This window comes from Neophocaena asiaeorientalis, unplaced genomic scaffold (assembly GCF_003031525.2).
Source record: "Neophocaena asiaeorientalis asiaeorientalis breed wild unplaced genomic scaffold, Neophocaena_asiaeorientalis_V1.1 scaffold136, whole genome shotgun sequence".
Lineage (NCBI taxonomy): Eukaryota > Metazoa > Chordata > Mammalia > Artiodactyla > Phocoenidae > Neophocaena > Neophocaena asiaeorientalis.
This window is the reverse complement of record NW_020185333.1, coordinates 2,075,809-2,094,227: the sequence shown is the minus strand read 5'-3', so window position 1 is coordinate 2,094,227 and position 18,419 is coordinate 2,075,809. Positions and strand designations below refer to the sequence as shown.

Here is an 18,419-nt window from a genome sequence, read left to right as displayed (position 1 = left end):
GTGTGATCCAGGAGTCCTCTGCTCTCTTGCTGCATACTGTTATCTTAGTACTGCTTCTAGAAATCTAATGTGCATTAAGAATCACCTGGCATTGAGTTAAAAATGCAGATTCGGATTCACTAGCACTGGGGAGGGGCCTGAGATTCTGCATGTATAACAAGCTGGTGGATGGACCACACTTCAGGAGTCTAGGACAATTCAGCTCATGTAATGTTGGTCAAATGCCCCTGCTAGGCTTCCCTGGTGGCACAGTAGTTGGGAATCAGCTTGCCAATGCAGGGGCCATGGGTTCGAGCCCTGGTCTGGGAAGATCCCACGTGCCACGGAGCAACTGAGCCCGTGCGCCACAACTGCTGAGCTTGAGCTCTGGAGCCTGCGAGCCACAACTACTGAAGCCTGCATGTCTAGAGCTCATGCTCTGCAACAAGAGAAGCCACCGCAATGAGAGGCCCGTGGACCAAAACGAAGAGTAGCCCTCGCTCACCCCAACTAGAGAAAGCCCATGTGCTGCAACAAAGACCCAACGCAGCCAAAAATAAATAAATACAATAAATAAATTTATTAAAAAAAAAAATGCCCCTGCTAGAGGCTTCTCCCAGGACCCTGTCCTTCTCTTTGTTAGTACTCACAATTACAATTAAGGATAAATGATGTAATTAGCTGTTTGATGCCTATCTTCCAAGTCAAGTGCAAGCCGTCCAAGGGCAAGGAGCAGTCCCGTCTGGTTCACTTCTGTATCCCCAGTACTAGCCCAGGGTGTTGCTTATAGTAGGTGGTCAATAAACATTTCACAAGTGAATTTTCACAAGTGAATGAACCAGCTCAGTCCTCAAGGCCCATCACAAGTCTCTCCTCTTTCAGAGAGCCTTCCTAGCCCAGCATTCCTTATCTGTACCTGCCTGGTGACAGTTGATAATTTCCCATGTGTTTCAGCCCCTTAGCTAGATCATTAGCTACTTGAAACTGGGACTTGGTCTGCTGAGTTTCTGAACTTTTTTATGCCCTTCCTCCTCCATACACCCCCCGCCCCCCATGCTGCCTTGCTCTAGTAGGCATTTAATGTCAGTTGATTGATTGAGAGACCCTAGGATGATGCCAAGTTCTATTTAGAACTCAATTATAATGCCCAAGGGTTGGCTGAATTTTGGCTTGGACCAAAGCCAAGGTTTCACATGCCCCAGTGGAAAAGTCTTTAATACTACCTAACACATCTGTGGGTGGGAAGGCTGAGGCATTATGTGTGTACAAAATCAAGAGATTGTGAGGCTCCCAGAGCAGCTATAAATCAGGCCACTCTGGAGAGTTAACTGGTGTGCCTGCAGCCATTACCTCACTCCAGTTTCTCCACTGAAAACCATGGCTCACGGTGTAGGGCTTACTTGCAGGAGTGAGGGCTGCCGTTCCTTTCCAGGATCAGGCAGACCATTTACCTTGGAAATACAGAAAACTGGCTCACTGCGTTCTCCCATAGATAGGAGAACCTGGTTTTGTTTGGAATTCATCAAATGTCCTAGTTTTCAAACATTCAGGGATTCATGAAACCCAGTGTTCCTTTTGTCAAGCACTTTCCCCCCATAACGTTAAAACACCTGTGTATTGTAAGGGACATTTAATGCATATGCTTACTTACCCTTAAATCATCAAAATACTGTTATGCAAGATCTGTTTGATGTCTAAGAAACTATATGAGCATTATTTGGAAGTTTAAAAACCTTGCTTTCAGCATAAAAAATCAGGAAGCTGTGTTTTTCCAAAAACTCATTGCCTTTAACACAAAAAGATGTGAGGGCCTTTCCAGAATCCTAATTTTGCAGGGCTTAAGGGGTTCAGAGCCAGCACAGTCCAGGCTCACATCCCTGTCTCTTCAGTGAATCAAAGCGTAGCTGAAAGTCCCAGGCTTGGCAGACTCTGTGACCCTTCAGTACCCAATGGTGACAAAGATTAATCTGTCTGGAGACTCCCAAGCATATTTTACAACCAATACCCCAGATACATGTTCCACGTGTAATCCTGCAAAATGCCTGGCTGTGGCCTGATTATCTTCTTAGGCAGATAAGACATAAATCCTAGGGTGTTAGAGACAACTTTTAAAGTTTGAAAGTACCTGGCAAAGAAAAACCACCAGAAATGCAGCTCAAAGATGTAGTTCTATGGGATGGATTTTCAATGATCTGATTGATCTCAGAGCAGGGAATGAGGCAGGAAACGTAGGATGTCCTGTTATCTCTTAAGGCTCTGCCCCAAACTGGCCCTGAAAACTGAGAGCCACCACTTTGGTCTCTGAGTTCTGGTTCACTTGCAGGTGAAATGGTGAAATGGCTGGGGTGGGTGAGTTTCAAAGTAATGCTGACACACACACACACACACACACACACACACACACACACACACACACAATGTATATAAATGTCCCGTATAAACACAATGAGTGAGCCATGGAGAAAGTATGCAGTACACCTAACACAAAGAAGAAACTTAGTGAATTGAGTGAGGAGTGACTGCATGTTGCTGAGAATAGGTAACAGGAAACCTGAATCCACAACCATCAACTCTCAGATAATAGTCTCCTGTTCCACCGTGGGGACATAGAAGTTTGAGGGTAACAGGAGAAAGGAAGATGGCCACTGGGCAGGTAGCAGTGGCCTAAGCAAGTGGTGAGAAGCAGAGGCATAAGGAGACCCACGTTCCCCAGGCCACCTGGCCTGCCTCCCCATTGTCCTTTCTCCTCTGCGACCTCGGAGCCCAGCCTGAAATGAGCAGAGCCATGCCTGGGGAATGAGTCCTCCAGAAACGATATTCAGCTTCCGAGTTAACCACTCAGCAGATAGCACTGAAGGCCTGCCACCTGTCAAGCATGGCACAGCTGTCTCAGAGCCACAGTGGTGGCTAAGATGCTGTCCCCACCCTCAGAGAGTTCACGGTCTGGTACAGGCGAGTGGCCAGCTTCCTTCTTGCCCGCCCGATATTCAAGGGAGTGTGAATGGAAATGACAGGACAGAAGGAGAGATGAGCAAGAGATGGAATCAACAGCACTGAGCCCTGAGCAGACGTGAGAGGCAAAGGACAAGGCAGCATTAAGGAAGCTCTTGAAGGTTCAAGTCTCGGTGTCTCAGAGGATGGTGATGATATTAGCAAAAATCGAGATTACAGAGGAGAAAAGCAGTTGAGAGGGAAGATGCCAGGGCCAGTTTGGAACCTGCCTGCTAAATCTGGTGAGATATCTCTGTAAAATGGCACTAAGGGAGGCCTTTATTCATCTGGGGAGGAAAAAAAAATGGCTGCCTAGAAAGTTCAGACACACACAGCAAAAAGGAAAGAAAAATGAGGTGAGAGAACATGAAAGCCCTTGTTGAAGGGGCTTCATTCTGGCCTGACATGAGATCAGCAGAAACAGTGGGCTCCCTTGGCCTGAGCACGCCTAGATCAGAACTAGCACACCACTGTGTCTCACTTTCGATCACTCTAAGTGTTCTCAAAGTGAGAGAAACGAGTAATCTCACAGCCCCCAAAACTAGATCAGAAGTGTGTGCTTCAGTGGGTCGTGGTGGCCCCACATGTGGAAAATTGTATTCAGAAATGCCTGACTCCAGCACTTAAATTCCATGACACACGTGGAAGGAATTGAGGAGATAGCCAGACTTAAATATTCCATCCACACAGTGTGGCGTCCTGATGCATTCTGGAAACAGAAGAGCACCATGGTGGGAAAACCTCTGCACAGTTACATACGGACACGTTGAACAGGGGCTACATTCTTTATGAGATTTCTGTGTCACTGAAGACTTGGCCAGTTTCATCCTATGAAGAGAAATTATAGACTATCTCCTCTGGCTATCTAGAATGCTGTGGAAATTTTATTGTTTTGAAGAACTAAACATTACAGAGAGAAAAGGGTTTACCCCTTTGAGTGCCAAAACTTTACTTCAGTGATTTTGAATGAAACCTTTTCCAAAGGCATATACCTTTCCTTTACTTCTTAAATACAAACTTAATTTCACTTGAGGAATGCCAATTACAAACTATGTTACAATAAGAGAAATACTAGACAATAAGTTCATTGAGAAGTGAATGCTGCAAAAACTACTAGTGAAATCCAAATGAGGTCTGTAGTCCATTTAGTGGCAATGTACTGGCATTAGTTTCTCCCCTTTGATCACGGACTAATGTAAAATGATATCATTGGGGGAAGCTGGGAGAAGCGTACATAGGAACTATTTTTCAGCTTCTTGTGAGTCTAAAATCATTCAAAATAAGGTTTTTTTTAAAGTACCCTGAGATCAGGGACTCGTTTCAGTTATCAAGTGGATGAATAGAAGGAAGAAAGGAAGGAAAGGAGGAAGGAAGGGAGGGAGGACAGACAGGCAGGCTTGGGACCTTTAGAGATCTAAAAAACTATATGGGAAAGAGTGTGGAGTATCAAAGACGTGGGAGCTTTAAATGCAGGCAGGCTCTGAGGTACACCCCCTTCCTAGCTTGGTGACAAATGTCTTATAAGCTCAGTGAACCTCCACGTTTACCTTTGTAATATAGGGATAAAATACACACTACAGAGGATTGCTGTGAGGATTAAATAGAACAATATGCCCAGTACACCCAATAGAGTATCCATCACCCATTGGGTAGTCAATAAATGGCCCTGTTCTAAATGTCCCTGAATAGTGTATGGTTGTAATTCTTATGTCTTAATTCTGTAGTTCTAGTTTCTAATCATCAGAATTCAGCTCTCACACGTTGATGCTCTGCACCTGCTTCCCTGTTTAGTTTGCTGCTGCTGTGAGCTTGATAGGATTCTACATGCAATATTAAATCTATATGCAATATTGAATTCTATATGCAATATTAAATTGTCTGTGAATAAAATATTTGTGTTTCAGCCCACAGAAACTAATTTTAGCTGCTCAGAGACCTTTTTCTTTTGACGTACTATTTTTCGGTTGAATTCTCCATGGATAAGTTTCTTCGATGAGTTCCAGTTAGATGAGACAATGACATTAATAAAAATAACAATAGCCATCATTTATCGATCATTACAATGCTAACTGTATTGTGTTCGACATAAATTATCTCATTTAATTCTCATAGCCCCTCTATGAGTTAACTGGTTTCATCTCTACACTGTAGATTAAGAATTTCATCCCTCGCCCAAGGTCCCAGAGCTAATTATCTGCAGACCCGGCTCCTATCACAGAGGATTCCAAAACAGTGTCCTCTTCTTTCATTGCGATTGAAAATACTTTTAAATGGCCCCCGTCCTTAGAGTGGGAGCTAGGTCCCTTTGATGAAGGAGGTAAAGAGGGGGTGAGAAGAAGAGGAAAGGAGGAAAAGAAAGCTGTAGTCAAGAGTCCAGTTCTTTTAAAATCTCAAGAAGACAACAGTCCTGGAAACAGCATGATTTTATACTGTGGCTCCTTAATAAATGTTTGTTGAGTGTTTCATAAGAAAACAGGGTTTCCGCAAGCTGCCTAAAGAAAGAAAACTGTCTTACAGAAGGTTTCTCCCTTCTGTATCCTGAGACCCTTCATCCCCTGTGCTGATTACCTCCTCATGCACGGCCGAGCCAGTCAGGAAACGCCTCCTGTCACAGAACCTGAAGCCCTAGGATTTGAATTACATAAATTCCCTGTACAGGCAATCTCTTAGGAATTGTCTACTTTGCATTTTGAAGAATTCCTGTGTTTGGTGACCAGACCTCTGAAGAAATGCTAATGATCCCGCCAGACGGGCCGGTCTGTAGGTGTTCGTTGTTCACGTGCTTAGACTCAAAAGGGGAGCCCTGTGGACAGACACAAAAGAGGGAAAATAGGGCAGAGCTGAGGTGGAGGGGGAAAGTGCCTCTGCTATAAGGGAGCAGAGGCCAGAATCCAGCAAGGCTGCAGACCTAACCAGCTGCAAAGTCAGAGGAGTCTTTAAACAGAAAAGGTTCCTGAGCCTTGGCATATATTTCGCAACAGGTTGTGGTGTGAGGGATGTTTGGGACAACTGTAAACAGGAACTGCTGTGTCCTTATTAGGAATAATCACTTCTCCAGGCGGAGAAGCGGCTGTTGAGACTGTGCTCACAACCTCCTTCCTCCCTCCTGGCCCCAGCCTGTCCTCCCTGTTGCTGCTGTAGGAACCCAGTGACGCTGTTACTCTATGGTTGCTTCTGGAGACTGCGGCTCAGCAGGACCCTAGAAAAGAAAAAGCCAGGGATTCCATCTGGCGGAGTCTACCTTGATCCCAGCTGCTCACAAGAGCTGTTTATTCCCACCAACACTGAGCCTAGTGTAGCCGTCCTCCCTACCGGGTGGCCTTAAGAGCTGTCCAACAGGCCTGGCAAATTTTGTCAAAGCCAGACACTGGGCAGGACTTCAGGGGGTGGGTCTGGGTGCTCAGCAGCCTGGATTCGGAGAGGCCAGCACTCAACAGAAGGTAGTGGCTACGGTAAGAGTGGATGGGTGCTTCATCTTCCCTGTTGGGAAGAGCCGATGCATCCTCAGGCCTCAGTGCCAGAGGTCATTGCCTAGGGGGTCACTCTGAGCCAGTATCACCACGTTTTATCACAGAGGTGATTAAAAGTGTAGGCTGTGTCAACAGTATAGGTCCAAATTCTGGCTCGGCCTTTCTCTGCATGCGTTTTTCTGAGGATGAAAGTAAGACTTGGCAAATGGCTGAATTAAGGGGAAACAGAGAGTCTTTTAGAAGTCTAGGTATAGGCCCAACTGCCCTGGAGGAGATGAAGGTTATTTATTAAAATTTGGAGTTAGGTAGGCTAAGCAAATTTGAAGATGAATATAAAGTGAGTTTTCCACATTTTGAGTTTCAAGAGCTAATGAAATAATCAAATGAAGATGCTAGTAAGCAGGTAGAAAAACAGGAATGGAGTTTAGGAGACAGGTTAGAACTAGATTTTCTTCATCACTGGACCATGCATGACCCTATTTTATTTTATTTAACCTTTAATAATACGATGAACACTATGAAACTATAGCCCAACACAAGAACCAACCATTACCAGTAACCCACACCTACCCAATTGGTCATCCATATCCCATCCCTCCACCTCAGAGGAAACCATTATCCTGACTTCTGTGTCTCTAATGCCTTTCCTTTGTTTTCTGTTTTATTACATATATCTAAAAAAGTAAATCTAAAAAAGCAAATTGACTGATTTTTCTTGTTTTACAACTTTATAAACAGGTTATACTATAACGTCTGTTGGAACTTACTTTGGTCACTCAACATTACGTCACTGAGATTCATACCTGTTATGTGAAGCTGAATACCATTAGTTTTCACTACTGTATAATATTCCATTGGGTGAAAAATACACTACTTATCTGTTGTCATTAAGTGTATGAGTTGTTTCCGGTTTCTTTGCTATTCTGAGCAGTGAGCTATGAACAATTTTTCACATGTCTCCTGGTGCATCTGTGTAAGAATTACTCTTGGGCTTAAACCCAAGTGTAAGTGGGATTGCTGGGTCATACAGCATACAGATGTTCAGCTCTTCAAGTAACACCAAACTGGTTTTCAAGGTAGCTGCGCCAGTGAGACAAAGATTTGAGAGATATTACCAGGGAGGTGACTATTAAAGCCATGGAGGCAGATGAGTTTGTCCTAGGAGACCATGTAAAGCAAAAAACAAAAGGGGGGATTGAGGTCTGATTCTTAGAAACATGTATGCTCAAGTATGTGTAGGAGGAAGGAGAGCCAGAAAACAAAACAAATGGGTGGTCAGAGAGGAGGGAGCACAACCAGGAGACGTAGAGTCAAGCATGCCAGAGGACAGGGGTGACCAACATCAGAGGATGCTGCAGAGATGATTTGAGAAGGATGAAGGTTGAGAAAAGGTCAGTGACCTTTAAGAAAGCTATTTTTGGCTTTGTGGATTGCTGAGTGAAGAAGCCATATATCAAGGGATTTATGGGTGAGCGCTGGAGGTGGGGTGGTGGAGAGAAAGATTGTAATTATAAATACCATCAGGATAAGTTTGACAGTGAGTTGAGGAGTAGGTATAGGAAGTTGGAGGAGATATCCCAGCTGGGATGTGATTTTTAATTTGTTTTTAAGGATGGGGAAGACTTGATGTGCTTGTAGGTTCAGAAGTAGAAGCCAGTGGGAAGGAAGTGTTTGAAGTAAGAGAGGTTCATTTTAGAGGAAGGTCTTCTAAGGAATGGGAGAGGATAGAATCTGATGCACAAGTTTGTTCTTGGCAACTCTATTTCTCTGAAACAGAAGATAAAAAAACTTTAAAAGGCATAAAAAATTATCATTGACATCACAGCAGCTAACATTTATCGAGTACGCTGTGCAAAAGATCCTGTACTAAGCACTTCACATATTATCTCATTTAATCATCTGAACAGACCTGGCAACAGACTATGGCATGGGTACTTTTTATAATATCTATTATAATTTCCATTTTACAGAAGAGGAAACTGAGGCTTAGAGACATGACTAGATCAGGCTAGTTGTCTGAGGCCATGTTCTCTCAATCATTATGTGTAAGCTGAGAATTTGGAAGTAGAACAAGATGGTGCAAGATGGCAAAAGCTTAGGCCTGAGGCAATCAGAGATGTGAGAGGATGAAAAAAGGCTTGGATTAGGCACCCTTGTGTGATAAGGAGTCAGGGGAAGAGGAGAGGGAAGTGAACATGTTGGGCTTTTACTATGTTTCGGGCTAAGTGCTAGGCCCTTTGCATACATTGACTTATTTCAATGGGAACAAATTAAAAAGATAACTAAGAAGTAGCAAGGGCTCCTTGGCAACTGGAAAGCATCCAGTGTAATGGAACTAAACAGTCTGGGCTTTCTGTAGGCTGCACAAACGACGAGCAGGAATCTGAAGAAGACAGTGCAGTTGAGCAAGGGTTGGAGATATGTAAGTGGAAGCCTAGAGGTAAGGGGGTGGATGAGGCCAGAGAGGCCACTTATTTGCTGACCATGGCCTCTCGCAGGGGGAAAAGGCAAATAAGGTCATGAATCAGATGAACTGATCTAGGGAATATCAAGGGACTAAAGTTCACAGAGGGGATACAGAGGCAGTCCAGCATTGGCACGGGTGGGAGAGAGGTGGGAAGGTGAGAGGCTCAAGGACTTTCATGGTTTGAGATCTTAGAAGCTGAGCAGCTGAGCACTGAGAGGTCTGCAGTGTGGTCACTCAGGAGGGTGCTGAAGAGAAGAAGATACAGATGAAGGCCTCCGGGACTGAGAAACCAGAAGGCTGGGCTACATATAGCACTTTGTAGTTTATGTTGTTTTATAATCTTTATAACCCCCTGGGGGGTAGTTCCTTTTGTGCATAAAAAAAATTCAAAAATTAAAAAAACACAAATGTCTGTTACTAGAGACAGTACATAGATGACCAAACTTGGGCTCCCCCAATTTGGAAAAAGCAGTCCTGGGATGTGAACCAAGTCGTCCTTTCCAAGTTCCCCTTTTCCTCTTTAGTGCCTGCGACTCCAACTCACCATTCAAGAGTCAGTTCAAATGTCATCTCCAAGAAGTTTTCATCTCTCTTAACACTGAGTCAGGGGCCCTTCTTTTGGGATTTCATGACTCTCTCACCTTGTATCCCAATTGCTCACTTATTTGTCTCTCACTAGGCTAGAGTTAAGTGACTGTGCCTTTATTTACAGTGCCTGGCATCATTTCTGGCCCAGAATGGGCTCAGTAAAAGTTTATGGAATTAATTAATATATTTGAAAACAACAGACTGGGCCCAGAGGCATACCAAGCCAAGAGACTCTTTCCAATATTTGGACTTACAGTCACCATAAGTTTGGTTTGAGAAAAATGGTTCTTTATTAAAATAAGGTCAGGCTTCCCTGGTGGCACAATGGTTAAGAATCCGCCTGCCAGTGCAGGAGACATGGGTTCGAGCCCTGGTCCGGGAAGATCCCCCATGCCATGGAGCAACTAAGCCCATGTGCCACAACTACTGAGCCTGCTCTCTAGAGGCCGTGAGCCACAACTACTGAGCCCATGTGCCACAACTACTGAAGCCCATGTGCCTAGAGCCCGTGCTCTGCAGTAAGAAAAGTCACTGCAATGAGAAGCCCGCACACCGCAGCGAAGAGTAGCCCCCGCTCGCCGCGACTAGAGAAAAGGCTGTGCGCAGCAGTGAAGACCCAATGCAGCTAAAAATAAAAAAATAAATACATTTATAAAAAAAAAATAAGGTCAGTGTAATGGGGCTGGTAGAAGGGCAGCCAAGATAAGCTGGGTTTGGGAGCCTGGAAAGGGGTGGGCTTATCTGGATAGGAATGAGTTCAGAAGAGAGGAGGAGAGACAACTAAAGCAGTACCGAGTATACATTTGTCAAATTACTTACGTTATTAATCAAAAGCCCAAGTTTCCTAAGAAGCCACCAGATAAAACCTTAGTGTATCCTACCTCCATCACCCCACCCCAACCCCAGAAGATCCCGCCCCCGCCTCCCCTGAACCTCCCAAGCCCCTCAGATGCCTTCAGTTCACACGCACAGACCACGTCACTCCATCCTCAGATGCACACCACGCTTGCTCTCTCCTGGGCTGCTTCTCCTCCCTGGTTTCCCAGCCTGGGAACGGAGACAGCCTGTTTTCAGTTAAGCCTTTGGTCACACACAGATGCCTTTTCCATTACTCTTGTTTTTCCTCTTGGAGTGTAACATTTCCAATTAATTCTCCACAGGGGAGGAGGCCCTGTGTTAACCACCTCCACGTGGGCGTGGGGGCAGGGTCCCTGGAGGCCTGCCCTGGACTGCCAACAGCTGACCCCTGGGCAGCCTGCAACAGGAGCTTTCTTCCCTTTGGTGGAGGGAAAGTGACCCTGTGGACACAGTTTGGGGGCATATCGCAGGTTTGCCCACCTCTGTAGCTAAGGCCTATAAAGGGGACCCTCTTCTAAGCTCCTTTCCTGACCCTCTGTCTCTGACAGCCTGAAAACACTAAATGAATCTTGTCTGCAAGAGGCCATGGAGCTTGTCTTGCTCTTTTTTAAAACCTAGGGGAAGAGTTAGAAAATAAGGACCATAACGGACCCATGAAAATCAAGAGGATCTCCTTGTGGAGCTCCACTTTTGTACACACCTCTATAGCGTATAATTTCCCCCAGAAATTACAGCAGGCTGTAAGTGAAAATGTTAGGAGTCCCTTCTGTCCTCTAAGGAGAGTTTATATCCCTGCCCTTGTGATAGAAGAAAATATACCAAGTTGCTCTGAACTCTGGCTTCTGAGCGGTCGACTATGCTCAATCACCACTCCCCACGGATTAGCCTCACAAAGAGGAAATTCAAATTGGAGCTTCAAGAAAATGAAAGACTGGCATTGCATGGATCCTAAAGTTTGGGCAGAATTGTCAAAACTGCAAGTTCTTAACCTGTGAATGTCAGGTGTCGGCTGTGATGAGTCCTTCGTGTGGTTTTTTGAACTCCAATAGGCCAGACATCGGGCTGGGAGCTTGGCAGCCACTGCGAAGTTTGCCAAGGTAGTTATCGCCATGATCTTGTGTTGCACAGGGCTGCTGTGGGCAAACTCCATCTGTGCGGAGAGCCCGGGCTCCATCTCTTTGCCCATTTGGAGCTCCACCCAGGAATCCTGATACTGGGTTTCACGGGCTGGAGATACATCTGATTGATTGTGGGTTTGGGAAAAGGGATTGAAGCAGTACGTAACCCTTCTGCAGCAGGAAGAATAAACGCCATGGGAATTGGGTTGTGGGAAACAGCAGGAGGAGGCGAGGAATTGAGTCTGAAAGGAAGAACTGGAGATTCCTGTCAGATTTGAGGCCCAGAGAGCTCTGACAAGCAAAGGACACATGCTGTTTATAATCTTACATTGAGTAGGCTTGATTACACCTTGAAAGCTTTGTGGCCTCTCTCCCAGGCACCTGGGTCCAATTATCCAGGGCCCCATCTACCTAGAAGAAAAACTGCATCTGACTCTCCCAGGCTGACTTCACTCTCACCAGACTCTCATCCTCTTTCTGACATGAATTGAAAGGAATGCAGGTGGTGGAGAGGACCATGGCTGTTGACATACACCCTCCAGAATCTCGTCACTGTTTCATGTGTTACAACTACCTTAAGTTTGATCATCAGCAACTTAATTCCTCTGCACAGGTTGTCTTGGTAACAGTGTCTCCACACTGAAATGCTTTTTTCCCCCAACTTTATTGAGGTGCAATTGACGTATAACAATGTTTAAGGTGTACCATGTGATGGTTTGCTATTCGTATATATGTGAAATGATTACCACAATCAGGTTAGTTTAATGCTGCTATGAACATGGGGGTGCAGATGTATCTTTGAGATAGTAATTTCATTTCCTTTGGTTATATACCCAGGAGTGGGATTGCTGGATCATATGGTAATTCTATTTTTAATTTTTTGAGGAACCTCTATACTGTTCTTCATAGTGGCTGCACCAATTTACATTCCCACCAACAGTGCAAGAGGGTTCCCTTCGCTTCACACCCTCCCCAGCATTTAACTCTTGTCTTTTTGATGGTAGCCATTCTGACAGGTGAGGTGATAGCTCATCGTAGTTTTGATTTGCATTTTCCTGATGATTAGTGACGTTGAGGACCTTTTCATGTATCTGTTGGCCATTTGTATATCTTTTTTTTGAAAAATGTCTGTTCAGTTCCTTTGCCCATTTTTAAATAAGATTATTTGGGGTTTTTTTGCTATTGTGTTGTATGAGTACCTTATATATTTTGGATCTTAACCCCTCATCAGACATATCATTTGCAAACATTTCCTCCCATTCTGTAGGTTGCCTTTTCATTTTGTTGGTAGTTTTCTTTCCTGTGCGGAAGCATTTTAGTTTGATGTAGTCCCACTTGTTTATTTTTGCTTTTGTTGCTTCTGCTTTTGGTGTCATATCCAAAAAATAATTGCTGAGATTGATGTCAAGGAACTTTTCCATATGTTTTCTTACAGGAGTTTTATGGTTTCAGGTCTTACATTTAAGTCTTTTATCCATTTGTTGGTAATTTTTGTGAGTGGTATAAAATAAGGGGCCAGTTTGATGCTTTTGCATATCAATTATTTAAAGGATGTATCAGGTGACTTAAAATTATCAGGAAATGGAAAAGTGGGTTTGGCAATATTCAGTGTATATTCAATTCATTCAGATCACAGGAATGGGTGCTTTGGAAAGAAAATAGAAAAAAATATGGTCTCAGATGTCTAGGAGCAGCCCTTCAAAATGGGTAGGCAGAATTCATCCATGTGGAATGGATAATTAGATACTTAAACATGGAGACTAATGACTGAGGGGAGCTAGATCTCCTTTTAATAGGGTAGTTAGGGAAAGCTTCTCTGAAATGATACATTTAAGCAAAGACCTAAAGAATGAAAAAAAACAGCCTTATAAAGAACAGGTGGAAAAATTTTCCAGGGGGAAGAATGAGAATATGCAAAGTCCCTGAGGCTGGAAAGAGTTTGTTCAAGGAAATGAACACAGGCCACTATGACTAAAGCTAATTTTTAAAAAACATAATGAGATAATATTAAATATAAAATTTTACATACTGTGTTTTCATGTAATATAAAAATGCATTTCCTATGTTATTACTTTTTTCAAAAATATGGTTCTAATGACTTACAACATTCTATGCAATAAATGTAATATAATTTGCATAACCATACCTTTCAAAAAATACTGTTTCCAACTTGTTGCTTTTACAATAGTGGGAGCACGGCTTTATACATAAATACATAAATATACATATATACATAAATATTTGTCTGAATTTATTTTTCATCAGGAAAAATTGCCAGGAGTGGAACAACTTAGGTAAATAAACATTTTCAAACCAAGTTGCTCTCCAGAAAGTTGGTCTATATTACTCTTTCACCAGCAGTATATGGAGTCCATTCTAGAGTTAGTAATAATTTGAGCAGGATTTTAACCGTAAACTATTAAATAGAAATCCTTAATGTGGGAAACAATTAACTTTAAATTATTGAGAAATGTTAGTATAGAAGTTGCTTTGTAATATGTAAACCCAAAATACACAGAAGAATCAGTATAAGAGGAAAGTATTATCTCAAATCAGTATGTGGCTCTGGGGAAATTGTTTATTTGGAAAAACATTAAATTATCTCCTTACCTCATACCATATACACTCCTGATGGATTAAGGAGGTAAACATTAAGAAACAGGTAAACCATAAAGTAACTTTAAGAAAATGTAGGTATATATTTATCATATAATAGGGGAGGAGAAACAAAAAAGAAAGTAAAAGATTGATGGATCTAACTGCATATGGATTCAAAACTTCTATTTCAAAAGTCCTGTCAAAAAAAAAAAAAGTCCTGTCAATATAAATCCATCCTCTGAGAATAAAATAGGTACACTTAATAGGTTTCTTAATAGTGATAGCTAACACGCACTGAGTACTTGCCAGGCACTTGCTAAGTACTTTTTTTTTTTTTTAAACATCTTTATTGGAGTATAATTGCTTTATAATGGTGTGTTAGTTTCTGCTTTATAACAAAGTGAATCAGCTATATTTATACACATATCCCCATATCTCCTCCCTCTTGCATCTCCCTCCCCCCCCTCCCTATCCCACCCCTCTAGGTGGTCACAAAGCACCAAGCTAATACTTAATCTGCTTTTTATTACTTACTCCTTGTGAGGTGGATACTATTACGTACCATGAACCCCTGGCTCCGAGGCGCTGGAGTCACCAGCAGTCAATAGCAAGCTGAGCTGAACAGGGGTGGTCTTGGTCAAGCACCTGTCAACTTGCCCAGGACACTTACTTGGCCCCGAGACTCTGCTCATCTGCCCCTCACCCTCCCTTGGTAGTTGTCGCCTGCCCGTCAATGGCAGCAGAATAGCACGCTGTGATCTCATTCATTTCGAGGCCAAAGGCTGCTGTTTTGTGGACACTGGTCACCTCTGACTTTCTCCTCTACTGTCTAAGCCAACCCAGAAGAAGTCACCATAGAAATAGAAAATATTATTAGAGCTTGTGTCGCAGATCCAGGGATCATCTCCACTGAGCTGAGACAGAAAATTAATATGTTTATCAAGAAAGATTACACTTGTCGGCAAAGAGTCTTTTTCAGGCTCTAAGGATAAACAGACAGAGTCGCCAGCTGCCCTCAGGGCTGGTCCCTGGGCAGGGTGTCTGCACAGGGCTGGTAGTATGTGCTCTGTCCATCTCAGCAGAAAACAGGCTGCGGACTTTATCCAACCTCCAGTCCTGCCCCAGACAGGCCCCAGCTCTCAGCCACATCTTCCTCTGTGTATTTTTATTATAAGAAGGTATTCAAGGATAATTAAGGGAGTAGAAAGAAATGATTTGTCAGAAAAGATTTAAGAGGCTAAATATGTATGATATAGCTAAACAATGACTAACACTGGCCCCCTCAGCTCTTTGGGAGCTCTGTTGGGCCATGGCCTTGTTTAGGCTGGCTTATGTGCCAAGGATCAGAAGATGGCTCACCCTCAGGTGCCCTTCATCCATCAGTTACCTCTTCCCCACTTACTTATGGAAAGAGCACAGAGCCAGACCTGCGTTCAAATCCTATGCTGTGTGGTCTTCAGCAAAATCCTTAACCTAAGAGTTAATCCTAAATCTCAGTGTCATTATCTGTAAAACGAGGACCTAAACTAACACAGTGGTGCCAGGACTGGTCTAAGGATAGGGGCAATAAATAGGGTTCTGAGGCTGACTCCTTCAATAACCAGGGGGCCAAGAGGACACCATCGTAAGTGATGTGTGTGGCACAGATGGTCACACAGTAGCGGTCCTATCCCTGAAGGTTTCACAGGAGATAAAAATGTCTCCATGGAGGGTGATGCCACGGCAGGTGCAGTGAGTCAAGAATTTGAAAAACCACGTGGGAAACGGTGTCTACAAAGAGAGTGGAGCCTCTGGTTACCGATAAGATGTATTGACTCCCTGCAGAGGGCTAATGAGAAACAGGGCCATCAGTAAGCAGCTAAGAGCTAAATGTACAAGCCAGAAAGCTTCTTTGGAAGCTGACAAAGATGCAGCTAAGAGTAGAATGTGCAAAAAACAAATCTCATAGTTAAAGTTGAAGAGCTCCAGAGATATTTGAGTGCTCAGCAAGGCAGGGCTGCTATGCTAAAATCAGGGGCCTCGTTGGAAAATACTAGGACCCTGAATCAGCATGGGATCAATAGGACAGATGCCCCTGAAGATTTTGATTTTACAAGCACCACTTCCTTAAACTTTCAGAGTTTGCAGAGTTGGCTCCCTCCTTGTTAGTCAGAGGTAACATTTCCCCTGTGCTGGAAGATGCTGCAGGGGTCCCTTCCCCAGAGGCCACACCCCCTCAAGAGCTGCTCCCAACTCCTCTTCTGGATGATAGGCTAATAACTAGGGTTAAATCCTAGTATAAGTTGGCTGGGGAGGTGCTGAGCTTGATAAAGTATGAACGAGACAAAGCAGATGGGCAGCCAACAAGGATGCTGCTCAGCATCTACAAAGAAAGGTCAAGAATGGAGGAGCAGGAGGCTGAGGGCAGTCGCCCTAATAAAAAGTCATGGTCTCTGACTTAGTTCCCAGACCTGAGCCTATTTTCGTATCTGGAACCCACTGAGTCATGAGATGTGACATCATAGCAAGTTTATACTATGATCATTCCCCTCATCTTTCCCCAAAGGGAACTGTTTACCCCAGTGACTAGACATTGCAATGCGGGGGATATTCAAATATTTTGAGGACTATTGGACACAGGATCTCAGCAGACATTGATACCTAGAGACCCAAAGCATCATCATGCCCCCCACCCTGTTAGAACAGGGGACTATGGGAACCAAGTTATAATGGAGTCCTGACTAAAGTCTGGCTCACAGTGAACCCATTGAGTCTGTGATACACCAAGGGGTCATTTCCCCAGTGTCCAAGTATGTAATTGGAAATGATATGCTTGCAGGTGGAGTAACCACCTCATGGGTCCTTAGCCTGCTGAGTAGAGTTGCTACAGTGGAGAAAGCCCAAATGGAAACCTCTTAAACCTCCCCTAACATCCTCCAATGCTGGGCCAAGATAGGAAATCAAAACCAATATCATATCCTGGGGAGGGAGTGTGGCAGAGATTACTGCCAACTTTAAAGACCAAAGGACACAGAAGTGGTAGCCCCCATCATATCTTCATTTAATTTACCAGTCTGACCCCTGGAGAAACTGAATGGATCCTAAAGAACGACTGTAGACAACTGCAAGGACAACCAACTAGCAGCACTGACTGCAACCGCTGTGACAGACCTGGTATCAGTTTTAGAACAGATTAACGTGGCTGCAAGTACATGGCATGTGGCCATTAATCTGGTGAATGCATTCTTTTCAATCCCAATGAGAAAATAGAACCAGAAACAGTCTGCATTCATGTGAAATGAACAGCAATATTTATTTACAATTTGCCTTAAAGCTATTTTAACTCCCCTGCATTTGTCATAATATAACCCAAAGAGATCTAGACTACCAGGCCATCCCAAAGAATATCACATCTTCCATGGACGACCACACCGATTAGGCAGGAAGAACAACAGGTGATTAGTTCACTGGAGGTCTTGTTAAAATGCATATGCTCCAGAAGATGGAAGATGAATCCTATGAAGATTCGAGGACCTACCACTTCTGGGAAGTTTTTAGGGATCCCAAAGTAAAAGACAGTTTTTTTTATTTTTTATTTTATTTTTTTACTAAGCACCCCCAGCGCAAAGGAGGAGGCTGGCCGCCTGATAGGCCTCTCTGGATTCTAGAGGCAACACATTCCACTGTTTCAGTCTATATACTGGGGGACACAAAAAGGCTGCCTGCTCTGAGTGAGACACAGCAGAAAAGGGCTCCATAGCAGGTCCAGGCTACAGTGTAAGCAGCCCTGCCTCTTGTGCCATGTGACCCAGAAGACCCTATAGCGTTGGTGGTGGGAAACCTTGCTATTATGACAGATGAGAAATTAGTTCACTATGTAACCCAACACTTCTTCTATTTTCAGTTTTTCTGTTTATTTCCATTACAGATTTAAATTATACTTTTATGCATAGTTCTGTCACCTGCAGGCTATATTTCTTGACTTCCCACTTTGAAAATAAGGATATTAGCATCCTTTTTCCATTTTTCCATAGCCCAACTTCCATCCTCTTGTAACTTTTACGTTGTCAAGGTTGATAACATTTATATTCTGTTCTTCAATCGTAATTAAGTTTCCATTTTTCATCTGTAGATTGACCCTAAAAGTTCAAAATCAATAAACTATGTTAACGTCATTATGGCTCTGTAATACTCATCCACTGCAATGCCAAGTGCCTCACAATGACTATATTTCCTTACTTTCTTAGTGTTTGATTCTTCCTGGAGTTTCTATTGGCTTTTGTAAGGTACTTCCCCCTCTTTCTTATTTGCCTTTGTTACAGCTGCATTTAACAAAACCCCTTCTTTTTTTTTTTTTTTTTTGCGGTATGC

The 18,419-nt window shown here is 43.4% G+C and overlaps 1 protein-coding gene across 1 annotated transcript in view; it reads left to right on the top strand.

The window, feature by feature from the left end:
• The window catches only part of BOC (BOC cell adhesion associated, oncogene regulated), a 230,550-nt gene that overhangs the window by 111,704 nt on the left and 100,427 nt on the right, over nt 1–18,419 (top strand). The gene's annotated exons all lie outside the window — the stretch shown is intronic.